The 16,244-nt window shown below is 37.9% G+C and overlaps 1 protein-coding gene across 6 annotated transcripts in view; it reads right to left on the reverse strand.

Annotated features, from left to right (window-relative positions):
- AFG1L (AFG1 like ATPase) overlaps positions 1-16,244 on the reverse strand; it is a 226,522-nt gene that overhangs the window by 22,331 nt on the left and 187,947 nt on the right. Inside the window, exon 11 of one of the 6 annotated variants that reach the window (XR_009054297.1) lies at positions 133-268. The exons of the other annotated variants lie outside the window; for them this stretch is intronic. The gene's annotated coding sequence lies outside the window, so the exon portion shown is untranslated. The remainder of the gene's footprint in view (positions 1-132; positions 269-16,244) is intronic. 6 annotated transcript variants of the gene reach the window in all.

Consider the following 16,244-nt stretch of genomic DNA (forward strand, 5'->3'; position numbering starts at 1 on the left):
GATGAAAACTTAAAGAACTTTAAATCTATAATGAGTTTGCAAAGAGCATTTGTTTTCCTTAATTACCAACAATATACAGCTGGATTATAGATAGCACAGTTTCTCTAACAAACTTAGGAATAAAGAGCTTGCCTGCTGTCTTCTTTCTCCTGTATGAGCAATGGCACAGCTGCCCACTTTGGTTTGACCCTGGTGCCAGGAGTGAGGATTTTCTCAATGCCACACCAACGTGAAGGGTACGAGCGTTATCACCAGGCTGCCTTCCGCCCTGAAATGAGCAGTTGATCCACTTCAGCTACACGAATGAGCTGTCAGCTTGAGTTTCTTTTTTCTCTGCCTGGCTAATGCTTGTTCTGCACCATGATTTTAGCTCAAGTAGGACAATTATTATTTCAAGCGCTGTCTAGATTATACTGTCCTAAGGGTTACTCTTTATCTGTATAAATTCCTTGTAGTGATACCCTGATAGCTCCTCATTAAACAAGTGTGTGTGGAACCTTGCTTTGTTTACACAGAAATGACAATATCTCATATCTTAAAGAGAAACACCTTTTAATAGGCCAAAAAAAAAATGCTTGAATGGAATTCAGATGAATGTGTCCTTTTCAGAACAAGCAAACAATATCGAAAGAATGGATGTTAAAACAACTTTGTGCACCAAATTAATGAAGACAATAATTAGAAAAACAGCACTGAAATGTGAGCAAATAATTTCTCAAGGTTGGTTATATGGCACCTTAATATGAGAAATCTCATTAACATGAAGACCACAACATCCAGCTGGGAAATATCTCTCCATTCCAGAAAATACTACCAACTCTTGCAACATTCTGCTTCAGAAGATGTTCTTTTTTGTGCTGAGGAAAAGTCTCACTACTTGATTTATACAGCCTTGATGGCAGGAGGCTACCTCTACCTAGATCTGCCAGATCTTTGCTAAACCCTCTGTCCCCTCTATGGCCAAATAATAACGGTGAACACAGTATTCTTTTTTTGTGTGTGTGGGGGGGGTTATATTTTTATTTTAACAGAGTTTGTAGAAACAATGATTCAACAACAACAAAAAATCAACGTGGCAAACCAGAGGTGACTATACCCTTTCCCTACCCTGACACAACTAGCTCTGCATATCTAATAGATCTCCAAATCATGGAGATACCTAATTCTGGAGATTCTGGAACTGAAAACTTTCTTGAAAAACAAACCATATCATATCAGATCTACTGGGTGCCCACTATGTGAAAAGCATTGTGCTGGGTTTATTTCTAGGAATTCTTCTAGTTCAACTGGGGAGTGGAAGACCCCAACAACTGGCATGAAAACATTTGACTTACAGCCTGCAGCACAGAAAACCAAAATGAAAAATATGGACATAGGTTAAAAAACACAACATTAGAATAACAAGAAGTAGGAAATCAGTATCATCAGCATCACCATTGTCATTAACAAGCCCCACATCAGCACCACGCCAAGGCAACATATTAAAACTGCAAAAGAATCTCCATGAGATGGTAAGAATTATTGGAATGGGTTATACTAACCACCTGGGACTGAGCAGGTAGAGACTATAATTTGTTAAGCAATTAGCTGGCATCTGACTAGGATGGAATGTTCAATTGTTTAATCTAAAATTTGAGGAGTGTCAAGAGCTGCACCTTTAGGAAAAGAGATAACTGGGTTCAACCACGCCAACAAAATTAACATCATGAGTGAGTTTGTATAACTTAGAACTCTGTACTTAGAAAGACCCTAAATACTTCTGGAATTAGAAAGTCCTGCCCAAGTACTTTATTCAGTTTAAGTTTTCAATTTAACTACGCATGATAGTCAGAAAACACCCTAGAGTCTATACAAAACAGGACTGCTTCTCTGGTTTTCAAGTCTGAAGGAAATGAGCCTTTACAACCTCCTTCACAGACCTTGGCTAACCATGCCCTAGAATCTACCCTCACCATGAGATTATTCAACCTGGCTAGACTCTCTTGCTAGTTCTCAGGATAGCTAAAGTTTCTGAATTAAGGTAATGAGAGGTTTATGCTTTAGATTTTATAAGAAGCCATGGGGATACTTTGAATTACCAGGTTTTGTTTATAATGACTCCCAAATTTTGTTTAGCTTTAAGCCAGTTCTAACCAGATCTAGAAAAATGGGAACAACACAAGTGAGCTGAACAATCCATTATACTGAGCATTTAGCCTAATAAGAGACTCCATATTTTCCACGTCAAGAAACACAGACAGAATGACACTTTTCTAAAACATGCCATATACAAATGTATGTGTGTGTGAATAAGTATCTCACTTGTTTCTTTAAGGATTTTTTGGTTAGAAGGTATTTAGTTTAACATGGTCCTCTACTGTTAAGTAACCATGTATAATTAATCTTTTAAAATCATAAACAGTGAGGACATTTTATTTTAGCCGCACAAACAGCTAGTTCTTTTAAATGATTAACCTAGGTATTAGCAATCCAGCAGACACTGAAAAAAATATTGGCAGGGGGAAGAAAAATTGCCCAGTGGTTGCTAGAACCCTTTCACGAAATCATTCATTAAAATAACGCTTTAAAAAACCCCTTCTAATTTCCCACTGCAGAAGGGATTTTGTTAGCTAGTTCCAAACAGATGAAAATGTAAACATTACTGTTACTGCCTCAGGCATTATGCTGTCTGATTGTATAGACTGCAGAAGGTAATAAATGTATGCGGCCAAGGCTGATACATGTCTCCATCCTTTTCGTTTTCTATTTTTAATATAATGCTGTTAATAAGAATGCACACGATAATGATGAAGTAGCTAGTAACAAAACGACCAAACTCACTGAGATCAGTAGCTGACAGAAGACTAGCACGTGACGGCGAACATAACCGAGCCATCCCCAGCAGAGGGCAGCACTTGCTACATCTCACAGGAGGAAAGTCAGTGTTACACATTCGTCCGGCTTTGAGATCTACCCAGAAGAAAGTTGAAAGATTACCCCCACATGGTGCAAGATAAGGTTCTACACCCTTTGCTACTGGTTCTACATGTGCATATGAAATGAAAGGTCGATCAATGCTAACTTTTTCCTTTGTATTTCAAAGGCATGGAAAGTGACATTTAGAACACTAAAAAGTAACTTTGTAAGGAATTTTAGAATAGCAAGGAAATTATTTTAAATTTAAGAATGATGGCTTCTGAACATGTTAAAGTCTAACAAATGAAGAGATTTCATTACTTTTGTTTCGCTTTCTTTGTGAGAATTCACTGGGAAGAAACTGAATCATCTTAGAGGCAGATATTAGAAAAGCCTAAACAGAATTGGAAAAGTAGATATCAAAGAGTTATTCTTCCTCATACTCTTCTGCTTTCCAAATTATGGAAATATGCAGTGAAAAATGCTAAATTCATATTCTAAAGATATTAAAACATGAAACAGAGCAAGGTTGTATGCCTCTCTGTACTGCTGGATACACAAAGGGCCAACTCCTTGAAACTGATTAAGACAATAGAATTCTTCATTCCATCTTCTTGTCAAAAAGACAACCTAAATTTTTACGTACACCTATTAAGTACATCCAAATCTACAAAGTAACAAAGTAACATCCAAATCCCAAGATGTTACCAATCTAGTAAGTTACTTCCATTTTTAAAAATTCAATACAGTGGTTCCTTCTGTACCTTTGATTCATCTATGCTAGTACCTTGGCTCTGTTTCCTTCTACTAACTCTAGTGACAGCACATTTTCCAACCCCATCCCTACCCATCATCTCTTTCTTTTTCTATGTCAGTTCAAGTGATTTCATTGACCCCCTTTAGGCTCCAAACTAACATATCTCTATAAATAGCTTCCAGGTCTATATCTTCCATACTAGACTTCCAATTGTTTGTAAGAGCCCTTCTCATACCTCTGGTATTTCTTTCTGTTGAGAGTCTTGCTGTTCCTCTCTGGTCATCCAAACTGAAAATGTCAGAGTTCTCAGTAGCTTGCCTTGGACCTGAGACACTTCTGTATCCAATTCCATATATTTCTCTCATATTCATCTGTTCTTTCCAATCCATTATGTAAATCTGGTTTACATCCCTGGTTGAGGGGGGCAATTAGGAGCTGAAAGCCGGTCCATGCTCAGTTTGCTAAGCCATGTACCCTGATGAGGGGCAGCATCCACCTAGAGGAAGGGGCACACTTTTTTCCACATAAAGGCATGACTTGGGACTTCCCTGGTAGCTCAGTGGTTAAGAATGTGCCTGCCAATGCAGGGGACACAGGTTCGATCCCAGGTCTGGAAAGATGCCACATGCTGCAGAGAAACTAAGCCCGTGCACCACGACTACTGAGCCTGTGCTCTAGGGCCCGCAAGCCACAACTACTGAAGCCCTCGTGCCTAGAGCCTGGGCTCAGCAACAAAAGAAGCCACCACAATGAGAAGCCCACACACCGCATCTAAGAGTAGCCCCCACTCGCCACTAGAGAAAGCCCACGCGCAGCAACAAAGACCCAACACAGCCAACAAATCAATAAATAAATAATTTTTTAAAAAAGGCATGACCAGCTCACTTAGGTACATGCCCATCTTGAGGGGCGGCTTTATTTAATGCACACAAGGTTCCACATATGGTAGCAGCAGTGCCAATCTTGTGCATCTTTGCCAGACTATCCTTTACAGATGTTAAAAAATGACTCTAGCTTGTTTCATGCTGATGAAGGTGCTAATCCAAACTCTACTACCTGATATGCAAGCCCCTTTACACTGACTTGAACCCTTCTATCCTGCCTGAGTGCACACCACTTTCCCACACATAATCTAAGTTCCAGCCATGACTTAAATTCTCTAGAGAGAGATTTCTGGATTGTTAGTTTTTTCCTTTCAGCACTTTAAAGACGCTGTTGTACTGTTCTAAGGTCTCCATCGCTTCTTGTGAGAAGTCAGTCCTTTATCGTATGGTTGATCATCTAGCTACTTTGAAATTTTCTTTACCTTTGGTTTTCAACAATTTGACCATGATGTGCCTAGGAGTGATTTTTCTTATCTGCTAGAAGTTTTTTGAGCCTCTAGAATCTGTAAAATTATATCTTTTACTAAATTTCAGCCATTATTTCTTAAAAAAAAAAAATTTCTCCCCCACCCCCTCTCCCTTTTCCTTCTGGGACTCCAGTGACACATGAGTTGAACCTTTTGATATAGCTTCTTAAGTAATGAGGTTTTGTTAATTTTGGTTTTTTTTAATCGTTTTCTGTTTTTCAGATGGCATAATTTCTATCAATCTATTTACATGCACTGACTCTCTCTCCCTTCTGTCATCTGCAATCTAGTGTTAAGTGCATATAGTGGAATTTAAAAATTTTTAAGTATAGAATTTTTAATTTTTAGTCTTAGAATTTCCATTTGGTTCTTTTTTATAGTTTCAATTTCTTGGTTAAGATTTCCTATTTGTTCATTCAATACCAGTATATATTTCCTTCATATCCCTGAGTATAGATACAAAGCTACTTTAAAATCTTTGCCTCTAATTCCAACATCTGTGTGTCATTTCAGGGTCAGTTTCTGTTGATTACCTCTTCCTCTTTTGAAATGGGTCAGAGGGACTTCCCTGGTGTCCAGTGGGTAAGACTCTGTGCTTCCAATGCAGGGGGCCAGGGTTCAATCCCTGGTTGAGGAACTAGATCCCACATGCATGCAGCAACTAAGAGTTCACATGCCGCAACTAAGAAGCCCGCATGCCACAACTAAGAGTCTGCAAGCTGCAAATAAGAAGTCCGAGTGCCACAACTAAAGATCCCACATGCTGCAACGAAGATCCCACATGCCACAAATAAGACCCGGCACAGGATAAATAAATAAAACAAAATAAAAATGAAATGAAATAAGTTAAAATAAACTAAAATGGGTCAGATTTTCCTGTGTCTGCACACATCTAGTAATTTTGGATTGTATTCTGGATATTGTGAACGATATGTTGTGGAGACCTGGGATTCTTTTATATTCCACCAAAATACATTGATTTTGATGTTGTTGCTATTTTAGCAGGTATTTAACCTGGCTAGTCTCAAACTCCAAACTCTGTCTCCTCTGTGATGGGCAGTGACTGAAATCTCTGTTCAATTTTTTTAGCCTTAGTTGTACATATATAATTCAGCCCAAGATTTAGGCAGAGTTTATATTAAGAATATTGGGCTCTTTCTCTGTGGTTCTCTCCTTTCCATAATTTCCCCTCTTATTCCCTAGCTGCTATGGTCACTCTCCTCTGATTCCTCAAGTCAGGAATATTGCAGGTTTCTATCTGTTTTTAGATATTCCATAAGAAGCCAACTGTGATCTGCTTTCAGGCAAAAAACTACAAAAATAAGAATTCATCAGTGCAATCTTTTCTTCCATGTGTGGATAGTGCTCCACTTCCTCCCCTTTGGTTGCTTTTGGTTGCTCAATAGTGCCTTCAAGATTATTATTTTTTAGATTTTTTCCAGAGTTACAGTTGTGATCTATAAGTGGGTTGGTCAAATAGGAGCTACTCTGTCATTAACGGAAGTAGGATCCTCTGAAGTCTTTCAAGCCTCTAAACATACTCTGTAATTTCCTACCTCTGTGTTTTTCACAGAAACATAAAACGTCAAAGGAGGAAGAGATCACAAAAGTTGCCCTAATGATCCCTTATCCTTAGGAACAACCAAACAGCCACCCCTCACGCTCTCCCTCTCCACTCCTGCACCAGCAGAGTCTCCAACCCTGTAGCCTTCAAGGCTCGGTTCCTCTTTGGCTACCCACAGCATTGTGGTCGTACAGATCCTGTGGTACTCATTATAATCTCCTCACGTTCTGGTGATCTACATACTGATTACATTTTCTCCTCTAAGTTAACAGTAAGGGTGGTGACTGACTCTTATTCAACTTGGTACCCCCTATAGCACCGAGAACTATGCCGGCTTTCCATTAAGTACAATAGGTTTCACTTTCCACGGTTTCAGTTACCTGCAGTGAACCCCAGTCTGAAAATATTAAATGGAAAATTCCAGAAATAAACAATTTGTAAGTCTTTAAATTGTACACTGTTCTGATAATGGTGTGATAAAATTCATCATTAGTGTGATCAAATCCTGCACCATCCCGTTCAGAATGGGAATCACCCCTTTGTCCAGGACATCCTCAGTCACTTAGTAGCCATCTCAGGTATCAGATCAACTCTCTTGGTATCCCAGGGCTTATGCTGAAGTGACCCTTATTTTACCTAATAATGGTCCCAAAGTGCAAAAGTAGTGATGCTGGCAATTTGGATATACCAAAGAGAAACTGTAAAGTGTTTCCTTTAAGTGAAAAGGTAAAAGCTGTCTTAATAAGGGAAGAAAAAAATCATATGCTGAGGTTGCTACGATCTACAGTAAGAATAAATCTTCTATGTGGGAAACTGTGAAGGAAAAAAATTCGTGCTAACTTTGCTGTTGCATCCACTTATCATGGATAAGTGTCTAGTTAAGATGGAAAAGGCAGTAAATTTGTACAATAAGATAGTGTGAGTGAGAGACCACATTCACATAACTTTTACTATGGTGTATTTTTATAATTAATCTATTTTATTATTAGTTGTTGTTAATGTCTTACTATGCCTAATTTATAAATTAAACTTTATCACAGGTATGTATGTATAGGAAAAACAATAGTATACACAGGCTGATAGTATCCATGGTTTCAGGCATCCACGGGGGGGTCTTGGAACGTATCTCCCACAGATAAAGGGGGACTACTGTACTCGGTAAATATCGACTGAGTAACGACTGGATTCATATTTCTTGAATCAGTTGGGCCTCTTTCCACTCTACTGCATTGTCTGGTATTTGGTTCATGTTACTTCCTTTACTAAACTGCAAACTCTTTGAAAGAAACTTCTTTTATATTCTTCATGACATACAGATATGCAGGCACTTAAGAAATAGTTGCTGACCATTGAATCATGGTAGCAATCTTGGGAGGGAAATCTTACATAACAGTATTTCTTGATTAACAATAAAAGATAAAAGAGTTAAATAATACTTGACCCTTGACAACAAATAATGTTGCTCACCATCTGGTTCTATGAGAATGAAGTCACTAGCCACAGTAGCCGCTGACCTTTAACACGCCCTGAAAGGAGTTCAGGGTGGAGATCAGGAAGGAGGCACTCTGTGCTTTGGGAAAACTGGCAGAACAGCCCTTCAGATAGTTAGATACCTTCAGGAGAAAATTTTATGAACCCAATTTCTTGCATCTTCTCATCTTAGAAAAGCACTAAAATCATTAATGGAGACACCTGCTCCTCATGACTAGCAGCAACCTTGATGTGTGCTTGATTGCACATATCCTTTTTGCCAAAATCATATATATCTGACCTACCCCTTACCTCTTTGCAGCAGTTCCTCAGAGCTATCTGGAGGCCGTCTCCTGGGCTATAGTCTTCAGTACGTCCCCAAATAAAACTGAACTCTCAGCTCCCACACTGTGCTTTTTCTCCTAGTCAATACCCTAAAATACATGGAAATCTTATAATTTCTTAATATTATATCTCACCTTCTAATTTTTTTCTCAAAATCTTTTACCTGACTCAACAGTATGTTCACAAGTTATTTGAAGAAACAAAACAGTATGTTCTAATAATTCTCAAACTTTTTTCTATGAAATACATCTCAAAGTAATAACATGTCTAGTGAGATATATATACCTTATTGAATATTCTAATTAGCAATGTAGTAATTACTAATTTTGAGTTAACTGATTTAATCTTGGGGAAGGTACTATGGAGTATATCAAATCATTTATGATGAGAAGTAGAAAAACTTAAAAATTACAAATCAGAAAATTACTTGATTGGGGGGGACTTAAGGGGGGGAGTCAAGGAAGGGAGGGAATACGGGGATATGTGTATAAAAACAGATGATTAAACTTGGTGTACCCCCCAAAAAATAAAAAAAAATAAAAATTACTTGATTAAAAAATTTTTCTATTTAAAAAAAAAAATCAAGCCAGTTGGAGGTTAGCATTAGAAAAGCCATCAATGTTAAAGCTCTTTTAAAAAATCAAACAAGTACTTTTAAAGTGTTTTATAGTCATGTTAATTGATAGACCTAGATTTTCTCAACCCTTTACCCATCATTTTATTGTATAGGTCTACTGTTTAGAAAACTATTCCCAATTATTATTTAGGGCTGTGATACATGTATTATTAAAAGCCAAGTGAAGGACTTCCTAGGTGGCGCAGTGGTTAAGAATCTGCCTGCTAATGCAGTGGACACAGGTTTGATCCCTGCCCCAGGAAGATACCACATGCCTCAGAGCAACTAAGCCCATGAGCCACAACTATTGAGCCCATGTGCCACAACTACTGAAGCCCATGTGCCTAGAACCCATGCTCTACAACGAGAGAGGCCACCACAATGAGGAACCCACACACCACAACGAAGAGTAGCCCCTGCTTGCCACAACTAGAGAAAGCCTGTGTGCAGCAACAAAGACCCAGCACAGCCAATAAAATTAATTAATTAAAAAAATAAAATAAAAGCCAAGTGAGATCACATACTTTAAATTCTTTCCTTAAATTCTCATTTTCAAAGTTAATGACCGCTTTAGTTTTTAAAGTTTTAATTCACACTTCTTAATCACTGTCTGAGCAGGTAGACACATTTCTCCAAAAGACCAAAACAAATATTAAACATTAGTTTGTTGTGCTTTCCTAGCCTAGAAGTGATCTTGCGAGGACTATATGGAATTGCGTCTACTACTGGATCTGATCCTCAAAATAATTTTATTCCTAAGAAAGAGGACATGTTGAAGGTACACAGTTCTTAGCACACTTAATCTTCCCTTGAGACCCCCTGGGAATCCTGAGGCAACTTCTCCCTACTACAGGGATGGATACATTTTTAAATCAGTTCAGTTAGCAGCACAACATAAATATATTCAAGAAAATGAAAGTAAATTTTCTCCCTTAGAGAAGCTTCAGGCAGCGGAGTCTGAGAAGTCCAGGGTGTGCAGAGCTTAAAAATTTTGTTGCCGTATTTGCTGCATCAGCTAAGGAGCTGTTCTCGACCTAGGCTGGGAACAGAAGCTGAGCAAGACTCCTCAGCCTCACAATGATTCCTGTAACAGGAAACCTCCCCAGTGAAGAAACTGGACGGCACTCCCTCTACCCAGATTCTCTCCATTCCTTCGTATTCTTCTTACCTCCCTTTTTATCATGGAAATGACCACAATTATTCTAAGTGGCCACAGTTTTCTAATTTCTAATCTAGCCCCTTTCAATGGGCATTTCTCTTAAAGTCTTTTTTCCTTTAAAATAGTAAAACACAAAAAACGTAACAACAATCTTTAACCCAATATATAGTTGTTTCCCTGGAAGAGACAAATCATCAATTAGTAGAAACTGATCCTTCAATCTAACTTCCAACCTTACACAGAAGTCTTTTTCTTTCATTCACAAAATTTCAGGATAATTATGTAAATTCAGGTTAAAAGTTACTTGTACACACCTTAACTTTTTAAATCAAATTATGGTATAGGTCAATTAGGAGGTTTTATTCCAAAAACCTTCTTTATGATTCGGAGGGCCGATATGAAACAGCTAGGTCCAGGTGTGTATGTTGAAATTTGACATCTTACTGCATATGTCCTCTAGTCCTTCTCACAAATTTAACTGCACCCCTCAAAATGGCACAGCAAGGCAAGCATGGGTTTGTAGGGAGGATTCAGGATTGGCTGAATAGTTAGATAAGATGGCTTTCAAGGTGCCTTTCAACACCTAGACTATGACTCTTCAGCTTAAGGGCTGACTAGGAATGAGCTCAAGGACAGACAAAGGACAGAAAGACTTAGGACTCATTTTTGACATTGGATTCACATTCTTCCCTACAAGAATCGGACCTATTCTCTACTAAGTTCTTTGCAATTTTACTTCTGCCCTACCTGTCCCCTATGCTTTAGCCAGGCTGGCAGACTGCCTTATTTGGACATGCTATTACCAGAGGTCAGAATATCTGGGAAACGGACACACAGGGATCAGCAATGCTACCAGGATGGCTTTGCTGTTAGGAAGGTAAAGGGCCAAGGAGATTCCTGGGCTGCCTCAGCTCTGGTGATTAATGCCCTTATTCCCTGATGTTAATCACCACCACTGGCATCCAAACACCATCAGCCTTGACTCTTGGCCAAACAGTAGAGATAAAAGCTATTCATCCTTTAGTATTTACTGCGCGTGTACCAAGTACACAAACCAGAAGCAGTTCCCAATCAGTGGTTTCATTTGGAATACATGAAATGAAATAGAGACAGAGAAAGGAAAGGGAAACATCTTTTAGCAACTCCCCCAAGAGATTCTGTTTGATACAGTTCAGTAAGTCTAACAATACACAAACTAATATGATATTGTCAAGACTAACAGACAGTTGAAAACCAAAACACATATCTGATGGAGCGCCATTCCTTGAATACTAAGAATCAAGGAAAGCTAACGAACAAAAAGTTGACAGTGATCAATGTATACACCCATGCATATGCATCAACTGATGTATTTTTCTGCTTGGACTTTTTACAAACACACCTGGCCACCTGTCATTATTTTTAAGACACAAATAACAAACGATTCCTGCAAACAGTTACTTGTGAGCACAGTTATCAGCTGAGGAAACAATTTTCTGCAGGTGTAAAAATTACATTTCTCAATAAGGAAAATTTAGGTATAGTCAGTTCACTCATTAAGCCTTTAGAATTTAGTTTTGGCTTGCTTTCTTTGAATAGGGTACTTTCATTTTAGGTCCACAGAAATTTAACTCTAAAGAAAGTAGTTCTCAAACTTTTTGGTTTCAGGACCCCCTAACACTCTTAAAAATTATTGAGGAACTCATGAGCTTTTGCTCACGTGGGTTATGTCTCCCAATATTTACTGTATTAGAAATGAAAACAGAGAAAATTTTAAAATATGTATTAATTTATTTAAAATAACAATGATAAAACCGTTATATTCAATCCATAAAATTAACAAAAATAACATTTTTATGAAAATAATTATATTTCTAAAGTGAAAATAATTTAGTAAGAAGAGTAGCACTGTTTTACACTTTTTCTAATTCTCTTTAACGTCTGGCATAATAGAAGATAGTGGAATTCTCATACCTGCTTCTATAGTCAAACTATTGTGATGTGTTGCTTTGGTTGAATCACATAAGAAAATCTAGCCTCACATAAAAATGTAGCTGGAAAACGGAAAAGTATTTTAACAGCCTTATTAGATAACTGTGGATTTTCTTCTTTGCTGAGACATGAAAACTCAACAAGAAGTTCCTTCCAAAGAGTTTACTATGGAAAGAGGGCGAAAAGAGTAACTTTATAGTGGATAAACCTGACAAACACTACCTCAGACAAGTGTGATCAAGGTTAGCATCACAGTGATAAGTCATGTTGATAATATGTACCCTTGACATGATCTGATGAAAACAGCACTTGACCTCTATGGTTTTCCTCCCAATTGCAGGTAAATCATGAGAAAAACATCAGACAAATCCCATTTGAGGGACATTCTGCAAAATAACTGACCAGTATTCCTCAAAACTATCAGAGTCAAAGAGAAATTGTCGCAACCAAGAGGAATTTAAGGAGGAATGATGACTAAAGGTAATCTGGTATCCTGGATGGGATCCTGGAACAGCAAAAGGATATTGGGGAAAAACTAAGAAAATCTGAATAATACATGCAGTTTAGTTAATAATATCAATATTGGTTCATTAAATGCAATTAATATACCATAAGATGTTAATAACAGGGGAAGCTGGGTTTGGGAGTATATGGAAACTCTCTGGACTATCTACTCATTTTTCCTGTAAGCTTAAAACTGTTCTAAAAAATAGTCTATTTAAAATTTTTTAAAAACTTGACAAGAAGTAATTTTTTTTTCTTTTTTCTTTTTTTTTTATTTTTTTTTTGGGGGGTACACCAAGTTCAATCATCTGTTTTTATACACATATCCCCGTATTCCCTCCCTTCCTTGAAAGAAGTAATTTTTAAATGATAGTTGCCATGTAGAATCTGAAACAACATTAGTGTATTTTAAAAATTCTGTTATATTAAAATCCATTAGTCTTTCTCGTGTTTTAAATGGACCTTCATCATGCATGATATTATAAGAATATGCATTGGTTATTGGAAAATATTCATTCAAAGAGTTATGTATATCTTCTATATGTTGACGCATTTCATTATACAATACCAAAACTCTGCATTTGTTAACACCACCATCAATCTCATCAGAAAAAATACTTAATTGGGAAGAGGTGCCAAGTTCACGGTGGCAGCAAGTTTTCCAAAATTCTATTTTTCACTTGTTTGCTCAAATTGTATCACTGACAACAAATACTGGTAGTTGTTTGCTTAAAGTGACAGTTTTACTTTGTTCATTTTCAAGAAAACGTCTGTCAAACACTGTGAGAAAATGTCTGCCAAACCTGAATAGCCATAGTCTGTCTGTCACTTATTCTTCCAAGTGAAAATGGTGTTCCATGAAAAAAGTAGCAGGACTTCCCCGGTGGCACAGTGGTTAAGAATCTGCCTGCCAATGCAGGGGACATGGGTTCAATCCCTGTTTCAGGAAGATCCCACATGCCGTGGAGCAACTAAGCCACAACTATTGAGCCTGCGCTCTAGAGCCTGTGAGCCACAACTATTGAGCCCATGAGTGACAACTACTGAAGCTCATGCGCCTAGAGCCCGTGCTCCACAACAAGAGAGACCACAGCAATGAGGAGCCCGCGCACCACAACCAAGAGTAGCTCCCGATCCCCACAACTAGAGAAAGCCCGTGTGCAGCAACAAAGACCCAATACAGCCAATAAATAAATAAATTTATTTATGTATTAAAAAAAAAAGTAGCTAGTTTTGCTAGCAACTTAAACAATTAAACAAGTGCTTTTCCTAAAGACAACCATTACCTTTGGCATCCAGCAGAAGAGCTTTATGTGTACTTCCTTCATGACAATGAATATTAAAAAGACATGTTCTCAAGCGTTGAGATTTAACAACATTAATCATTTTTACTGCTTCTTCAAGGGCATTTTAAAGTGGGACTGTGAGTACATGGGCAATGAAGGATATAACATGGTTTGGTGCCATTGCCTTGATTCATGCTAAGGCACCAGCAGTTTTATCCACCATTGCGTTTGCACCATTACTGCAAATGTCATCACAGTGGAAAAGGCAAACAGTATCCTAGTATTATTATAGAGAGTTTTGACCTCCAGGACCTCTGAAGGACCCCTAGATGTCTAAGAACCACACTTCAAAAACCACTGATTTAAGTAATGATATTTCTGACTTCTCCATTACCCTCTGATTAAGCCAAGTAACTATGCCAAGGAAAGGAAAGGAAACCCTAAAGCTCATGACATGTCCAAAGAAATGAATCTGCTTCACTTTCCTTTACCACAGCTCTGATATGGAGGGAGTGACAGAGAACAAAGACCACCCAAATATATTCTCTTTTACTCTCCCATAGTTCTCAAAAGCAGGGCTTCCCAATCCTTTTCATATCATGGCCGGGAGAAAAAATGATTATGTTTTTACTAAGGAGTAAAGGAACTAGGCTGCCTAAGGTCCCTGTCCTGGAGGCACAGGCCCTATCGATAGCTGGGCACATTCCCAGTGGATATGCCAAGACACACAAGTTGGACAGTTCTGTACTAAGGTTCTAGCAGAGAGGCAGGTCTCTCAGACTGGAGGATATCTGTTTCCCAGCCAGCTTCACCCTTTATAAAAGGCTCAAAGCTTATTTCAGGTGTGGGAATTCACAAAGTAACAGACTGTACTTCATGGTAGAACCAGAATTATACTAAAGATTTGATGTAGAACTTTTCCAGAACATTTTCAGATATACTGTAGTGATTAAGAGCACAGAATCTGACTCCTAGACTACCAAGGAGTTGAGGTCCTGGCTCTGCCACTTACTTAGCTATGTGATCTTGGGAAAGTAACTTAACATCTTGGTGCCTCAATTTCTCCACCTATAAATGGGGACAATAATAGTACCTACCTATTGTAAGTATTAAATGAGTTAATACATATAAAATACATATAAAGTACATGTAAAGTATTAAATGAATTAATACATATAAAGTACAATGCCTGATACATGGTAATGTTTGCTACTATTACTATGCAGGTGCTGTAGGATCTCCTAATTGAGACTGCTTGCAGAGAATAAGAATCCTACAGATACCAAAAGATGTTAACCTGCAGAATTCCAGACCTGAGGAACCATGCCTGGAGCTGGGAGGCATTCAGGTGTGGGAAGAGGGTAACAGCCCAGGCATTTTTAGTTTTACTTATGGCATATGTCAAGGGCTTAGAGTTGAAACCTTCTTTAATCTATTAAGATACTAATAGATAAGTTTCTACCTAATATATATGTCTACAAATATTTTTTTTTCTTGGAAAGGGCCACGGTTCAAATATAGTGGTTACAGACTATCAACCCATTCACTCCTTGCCAAAGGTTTTTTTCATGATAGTGTCAGGAGGGATGGTTGGGTGAATCTCAGACTTCAAGAGCCTCCCAGAAATCTAGAAAAGTAATCCAAACCTGGGGCTGTCCCAGACATACTAGATGCCTGCTTCTTTACCTTGAGCTGGATGTGCTTTCTTCTTTACTGAACAGTTTGTGGCAACTATTTACCCTGGCTCACAATATCATTATAACTAATTAAGAGTTTCAGGCTACATCTGAAGTAGAGTGATTTCAAGAGTCCTCTTCATGCAAAGTATTCAATATCTGAATTGCCACACCTATAAGGTTGCCAAGAAATGAAAAATCATCATAACAAGAAAATAGTTACAAATAAACTGACCACTTAAAAATGTAGCCCTTCCTGAAATGACAAAGATCAGAGTGGAAATAAATAAAATAGAGACTAAAAAAACAATATAAAAAACAATAGAAAAGATCAATAAAACTAAGAGCCAGTTCTTTGAAAACATAAAATTGACAATCCTTTAGCTAGACTCACCAAGAGAAAAAGAGAGAGGACCCAAATAAAGTCAGAAATTAAAGAGGAGATGTTACAACTGATACCACAGAAATACAAAGGATCAAAGAGACTGTTATGTGTTCACAGCAGCACTATTCACAATAGCCAGAACATGGAAACAACCTAAATATCCACCAACAGATGAATGGATAAGGAAAATGTGGTACATATATACACAATCGAATATTACTCAGCCATAAAAAAGAATGAAACAATGCCATCTGCAGCAACACGG

This window comes from Hippopotamus amphibius, chromosome 6 (assembly GCF_030028045.1).
Source record: "Hippopotamus amphibius kiboko isolate mHipAmp2 chromosome 6, mHipAmp2.hap2, whole genome shotgun sequence".
Taxonomy (NCBI): Eukaryota; Metazoa; Chordata; class Mammalia; order Artiodactyla; family Hippopotamidae; genus Hippopotamus; species Hippopotamus amphibius.